Source organism: Schistocerca piceifrons, chromosome 2 (assembly GCF_021461385.2).
Source record: "Schistocerca piceifrons isolate TAMUIC-IGC-003096 chromosome 2, iqSchPice1.1, whole genome shotgun sequence".
NCBI classification, from domain to species: domain Eukaryota; kingdom Metazoa; phylum Arthropoda; class Insecta; order Orthoptera; family Acrididae; genus Schistocerca; species Schistocerca piceifrons.
The window spans coordinates 439,934,403-439,942,251 of record NC_060139.1 but is presented as its reverse complement, the minus strand read 5'-3'; positions in this window follow the sequence as shown (position 1 = coordinate 439,942,251).

Here is a 7,849-nt window from a genome sequence, read left to right as displayed (position 1 = left end):
GCTGTAGTCGACTGACGTCGAGTGTTTCGATGTTTGTTAAAGTGTAGCGTCCCCATACTACGGCGCAGTTACCTCGCATCGGACGGACAGACGGAGAGATAATAATTGTCTGAAAATAAAAAATTAAAATTTTTCACTCGAAGGAAGGTTTGAACCAAGGACTTCTCGTTCCACAGATGCTCACGCTAACCACGGGACCACGGCGCTCCTCAACTCAGACTATCCTTGTTGTTGCTTACCTTACACATGGACTACTCACTTTGTATATTTTGCTTATTATTTTCATAGTTCCACACAACTTCTTCCTGTTTTCTCGATTGATCTGTGTTCAGCTTTTCAAGGCCTATCCACTGTGCCAACTTATAACTAAATCTGAGGGGGGTGCGATGGGGAGGTTCCCTTGTCAGTATCTCCTCTATGTGGTGGATAGCATCTATACTTTCTTACTGTTGTCACTCCATATCGAATTTTCCATTATTTATTTATACTGATAAACCATGTGCTTAGATGTTGTCACTGCTATTTATTCTATTGTGTGGTTAGTGTGTAGAAGTTTACTATGGACAGTTAAATTGTCATAATTATTGTCATTTGGAATCTTCCATTATATTTTGTACTATTTACTTATGCAATAACTACTCCATTCAGGTGACACGCTTTGTTGGCGCTGCACATTTTCACAATATTAACTGAGATAAACTGATGCTGCAGTGTCCATCTTCAGCACATCAGTGTAGAGGTTGTTACAGAAGCAGTTATGTGAGAAAGCCATTCAAAGATGCCTTTGGAATTTTTCTTTGAGACTGCTTGAGACGAGTCATGATCTGATCTGAAATTCTAGATTCACATATTATACTATTCACTGTAACAATATTGTATTTTATTGTATTATTATATTGAGAAATTTCAAACATTTGCAAGTCCTGCGATAAACTCATATTGTTACTTTCAGTTGTGGGCTGAAACTTATTTATGCTCTTTTATAATTTTTGAGAAAAGTACGCCTAGCCTCATTCAGAACAATCATTCTTTAATTTCATTGCACAATTACATCATAAGTCTTATTTTTTAGAATTTTCGGACACTTACAAGACTATATTTCTGAACATTTCTGTAAGTTTCAAGTGCTGTAGACAACTTATTTTGAAGCAGTCAGCGTTTGTGATTCACAGCTACAGCCAAAGAAAAGATCACCCAGATTATCAGTGTACATCAGTACAAATAAACAAACACTTTCGAGAATTTTTGACATTATCATTGTCATGTGCATAAACTAATTCACAGTAAATCAACATCTGTGATTTAGCTACTGAACCACACACTTTAACTAACATATTGTGTTACATCTAGTTTTCCCTTTCACGAGGAGTACATATTATCTACACTTATCATCAATTAAGTCTTTTTTTTCAAGTTTGTTAGTGACCAAAATCAACCACAAAAAGTTTTCACTAGTAATCTTTACCACAGGCTTTTCCATTGCCTTAACAGAAATCTTGTCTTATGTATTTGGTTCACTCCTAATAGAGTATTACTATTTATTTGCTCAACATGTTAAGGTAGTCAGCAAGCTTAGTTCAAAATTATTTGTTCACTATCCTGTAAAACATTGAAACAGACACAGTGCACCCCAACTGTAAATGCTGTTCTTGAACATAAGATGAGATAGCTGATGTCCGTAAGCAGCTGGAAATCTCTGTAGCTACTGTCATATGATCGGTAACTGCTGTGAATCAGTGTGTTGGAGGAGCACCCAGAGTCATGTACCTGAAGTATTATGCTCTCCTGTGGATACTGTCTTCTATGCAGGAAGTATGGGATCTGTCATTACTTGTCCTCTTGATTACAGGTGACATGTCAGTGGTAGAGCTAGGCATCCAGTACATGGTAGACAGGGGCCAGGGAAGACGCAGTGTGTTATATCAATCTTCCTAACCAACAAGTTTGAGGTGGTGTCTTTCACTGAAACTGAAACTCAGCTATTGGGACTCGTTTCACCTATTTTGGGGAAATCTGCTTGGCTGTGTGTCAAGAGGAGACAAATTCGAAAGGGTAGGAATCTACTGATCGTCGGTAGTTCAAATGTATGGTAAATAATGGTACCCTTTATGGAAAAAGCAGCAAGACAGGAAGGAATATCAGATGCACTAAGTGTGTATGCCTATGGTCCTCATTCAACATGCAGAAGAGGCTAGTCCAGTAGCCACTAAGGGAAAACAGTGGAGCCAACTGTGGACTGTGGTGCACATTTGAACAAACAATGCATGTCGCCTGGACTCCAAGGTCATACTTCGATCATTCCAGTGACTGACAATGGATTTTGAAAATAGCAGCCTTGTGCATGAAGTTTCAATAAAGCTCACAGTTTACAGCATTATCGCCAGGGCTAATCATGGACTCCTGGTCCTGAGTCGACTGGAAGTACTCAACCATTTACTTTGAATGTTCTGTGACAACCAAGGCTGCGACTACCTGGCCTTGCACCATAGGGGTGAGAACTGTATGGTTCCCATAAATAGGATAGGAGTGCATTACACATCACAGGCTGCTACCCAGGTAGCTGATACTGTGCGGGATGCACGAAAGGGTTTTTAGATTAGGCGACTCTCCATACGGTTCAGAATGACAACTGTAAGAGACTAAGAAGTACAAGTGTAAGAACCAAAGAAATGCCCCTCACAGGTGAGAGTATTAAAATCCTAGTAGTTGACTACCAAAGCACTTGCAACAAAGTCCCAGATTTTGAAGTGGCCCTGAAAGGCAGTGAAGCTCTGGTAATACTAGGTGGAGAAAGCTGACTAAATCCTGATACTGATAGCAGCGAGATTGTGGGCAAAAATTTTAGAGTAAATCGAAAGGAAAGTCAGATGTGTATTTGTCACAGTAGACACGAAACTCAAATCCACTGAGACAGAAATTGAAGCTGCATCAGGATTGTTTGGGCAACACTCAGTGTTAGGTGCGGGCATTAAATGGTAATAGTAACCTCCTGGAACAGGCTGTTGAGGATGTCCACATCAAAACTGGCAACAATGATTACCAAATTACAAAGAACAAAATATATCTTCAGTAAACAGAGAAGGAGCACTGCCATATCTCAATGAGGGACTCTGAACTGTCAGCACAGAACAGGAGCATGTAGGAGAACTTTGGCTAAAGATTAAAAGAATACTTGACCATGTACTGGCCAGATACACTGAGGTGACAAAAGTCATAGGATGCCTTCTAATATTGTGCTGGACCTCCTTTTGTCTGGTGTAGGGCAGCACCTTGACATGGCATGGATCCAACAATTTGTTTGAAGTCCCCTGCAGAAGTACTGAGCCCTGCTGCCTCTATAGCCATCCACAACTGCAAATGTGTTGCCGGGCAGGATTTTGTGCATGAACTGAACTCTTGATTATGTCCCATAAATCTTGAATTGGATTCATGTCAGGTGATCTGGGCAACCAAATCATTTGACCAAATCATTTGCTCAAATTGTCCAGAATATTCTTCAAATCAATTGAAAACAATTGTGGCTCGATGACATGGAGCATTGACATCCATAAAAATTACATCATTGTTTGAGAATGTGAGTTCACAAATGGCTGAAAAATGGTCTCCAAGTAATCAAACGTAGCCAATTTCAGTGAATGATCAGTTCTGTTGGACCAGAAGACCCGGACCATTCCATGTAAACTTAGAACACACCATTCGAGAGCCACCACCAACTTGCACAATGCCTTTTTGACAACTTGAGTCAATGGCTTCATGGAGTCTACATAGCACTTGATTCCTTCCATTATCTCTTACCAACTGAAAATGGGACTCATCTGACCAGGCCACAGCTTTCCAGTCACCTAAGGTCAAACCGATATGGTCAGGAGCCAAGCAGAGGCGCTGCAGGCAGTATCATGGTGTTTGCAAAGGCACTTGTATTGATTGCTTGCTGCCATAGCCCATTAATGCCAAATTTAGTTACACTGTCCCAATGGATATAGTCATCGTACATCCCAATTTGATTACTGTGGCTATTTAATGCGCCACTACTCTCGGCTGTTAAGTGAAGGCCATTGGCCAATGCATTGAGCATAGTGAGAGGTAATACCTTAAATCTGGTATTCTTGGCACATACTTGAAATGCTGGATTTCGGAATATTGAATTCTCTAACGATTTCTGAAATGGAATGTCCCATACATCTAGCTCCAAATACCATTTCCTGTTCAAAGACTGTTAGTTTCCACTGTGCAGCTATAATCCTCTCAAACCCTTTTCACATGAATCACCTGAGTACAAACGGCTGTTCCACAAAGCACTGCCCACCAATGCAACAATGCACTGCCTTTTCATAACTTATGGACGCGATACTACCACCATCTGTATATATGCATATTGCTATACCACGACTAGTCACTTCAGTGCATGCACCCAGCAGAACAGTTAATAATGGGAGGTACCCTTCTTGGTATACAGTCACTGTAAAGAAACTTTTACAGAAACAGAGACTACTGCATAATAGGTAAAACAAAGCCCAGATCTATAGACAGAGAGATGCTGAATGAAACTCATTTGGCTGTCAGGAGAGCAAGGCATGAGGTATTCACTAACTACCATAGCAGAATAATGTCAAATGATATTTCACAAAACCCAAGAAAATTCTCATTGTATGTAAAGACTGTTAGTGGCACTAAAGTTAGTGTTCCATCACTTGCGAATGAGACAGGAAATGAAACTGAAGGTAGCCGATAAAACACTGAAATGCTTATTTTCATTTACAAGTGTTCCTTTACAAAGAAAAACCCAGGAGAATTGTCCCAATTTAATCCTCGTCTCACTGAAAATATGAGTAAAATTTGAGATAGTGCCAATCACTTTGAGAAACAGCAGAAAGTGTCAAAAATGAACAAAGCTCCAGGACCAAATTGCATCCCTATCAGATCCTATACTGAATTTGCAGCTGAGTTAGCCCTTCTTCTAACTATACTCTGCTATAGATCTCTCTAATGCAAAATTGTGGCCTTTATTTGGAAGAAAGGACAGATCGCGCCTGTTTACAAGAAGGCTGGTAGAAGTGATTCACAAAACTACTATCCAGTATCCTTGAATCGATTTGTTGTAGAATCTTAGGACATATTCTGAGCCCAAACATAATGAGATATCTTGAACAGAAATACCAGTCATGAGAAACCCACCTCACACTTTTCTTACATAACATACAGAACACTTTGGATCAAGGCAGTCAGTTAGATGCATTATGTCTCGATTTTCAAAAAGCATTTTACTCAGTTACACATCAATGCTTATTGTTTAAAGTATTACCATATGGGGTATCAAACAAAATTTGTGACTGGATTGTGGACTTTTTGGTAGGGAAGACCCAACAGGTTATCTTGGATAGAGAGACACCATCAGATGTAGAAACAGCTTTGGGTTTTAGGACTCTTGCTGTTCTCGTTGTACATTAATGACCTTTCAGACACTATTAATAGTAATCTCAGGCTTTTTGAAGATGAGCAGTTACCTATAATGAAGTACTGTCTGAAAGAAGCTGCTTAAATATTCAGTCAGATCTTGATGAGATTTCGAAGTTGTGTGAAGTCTAGACTTGCTTTAGTGTTTAGAAATGTAAAATTGTACACTTCACAAAATGGAAAAAAAAAATGTTGTGTCCTAAGACTATAATATCAATGAGTCACATTTGGGATCAGACAACTCAACTCATACAAACACCTGGATGTAACACATTGTAGGGATATGAAGTGGAATGATCACACAGGCTCAGTCGTGGGTAAAGCAGATGGCAGACTTCAGTTTATTGGTAGAATACTGGTGAAATGCAGTCAGTCTAGAAAGGAGATTGCTTTCAAATCACTCGTGCGACCCATTCTAGAATATGCTCAAGTGTATGGGAGCCGTACCAAATAGAACTAACCGGGGATATTGAACATATACAAAGAAGGGCAGTAAAAATTGTCACAGGTTTATTTGACCCTTGGGAGAGTGTCACAGAGATACTGAAGAAACTGAACAGGCAGACTCTTGAAGATATATATATCTATCTGAAGAAAGTCTATTTATAAAGTTTCAAGAACCTGCTCCAAATTATGACTCTAGGGAAATACTACAACCCCTTACATGCTGCTCACAGAGGGATTGTAAGAACAAAATTATATTAATTACAGTTCACAGAGGCACTTCAACAATCATTCTTCCCACATTCCATATGTGAGCAGAAGGGGAAGAACCCTAATAATCACAACAATTTGACATACTCAGTGCCACACACTTCACAGTGGTTTGCAGAGTATAGACATAGATGCAGATGTAGATGTAGATGTAGCCTTTAGCAGTATTACCCTTTGGGGCCAAGTTTACACTTCAGCTTCATCCACTTCCACAGATAATACTATTCATCTATGCCAGCACAGTTTTTTGTACACATGTTTAATTTGATTTCACTAGACAGATTTGATATTACTTTGTTGTATGGTATCCACACTTGCACGTCACATTTGTCAGGCTTCCATCTCTTAAGACTTTCATATTGTTAATTATTTCATTACTTCATTGTCTACTAGATAATTAGGGACTATTAATGTTGTATTTTGCTTACACTTAGGTGTTTTCATTGACTGGTGAAAATGGCTCCAAATTCAAAACAGTAGGATTAGGGTTTAATGCCCCTTTGACATTGAAGCCATTAGAGTTGAAACATGCTTGGAAGGTTTCAAGGATGAGGAAGAAAATCACAGAAAACCTAAATCTGAATGGCTGGATGAGGATTTGAACCATTGTCCTCCTGAATGCAAGTATAGTGAGATAACCACTGCACCACCTACCTCAGTAAAATTAAAGCAAGCTTTCTATTAATTAGAATTAGCTCTTCCTTTCCCCTCTCTACCTTTAAAAAATTCTCAAAACAGAATTTAATGCTTTTCCTATGAGATAGTGTCATTGGTTTATTCAACCATATCATTGTACAGTTATTTACTGTGATTTCCAAATCTCTCCTGACAGAATGTATAAATGGTATGTTTTTGGATGTTTGGTGCAGCCAACAGGCACACATAAAAGTAGAAATATATGACATTATACTAAGCTTCAGAACTATTAGTTTCTACTTCTGGGCAAGAGCAGAATAGCTTGGGGAAAGGAAACAAGGACAAATAACACATTCCTAGAAACGAGGGATCCACCTGCACACTATATGTAAACACACACATATATATATATATATATATATAGTAAGCTAGTTTTTACAAAACAGACAGATTCCATTCCTTTTTCTAATACAAGTTTGGGATTAATAGCTAAACCAGACAACAACTGGTAATCAGGCAAAGTTCAAAGTTGGTTTGCATGATAGCTTTTACCATGTAACTCAAAGATAAATGTTTGTAAGTCGCTACTCACACTCAGTTTTGAAAGTAGAGATATGGTGGTAAAGAGCACACACATTCAGGAATATAGTCCAATGAGATAAGTTATAGTATAAAATTCCAGTACTTGAACAGACACATATGTAGTAAGAATGAATGGGAAAATTAATACAACAAACTGTAGAAGATTCAGAGATAGAAAATGTTTAAAGACGTTTGCTATTGTGCGTAAAGTATGCCCCACTTCCATTTACAATCACTAACAGGATATTATGAAAATAAGGGTGGTTGAGTAATGGTAAACAATGTAGCCTCTTAAACCAGTACCACGCCAATGTTGTAATTAATATGATTTACCATTTTATGTAACTGATTTACCATTCAACAACATTTACAATTAATAAGTATTACAGGAAATACATGTGTTAGTAAGCAAATATTCTTACTTTAAATAGATGTAATTCATTTAAAACCTTTGGCCTTGGCC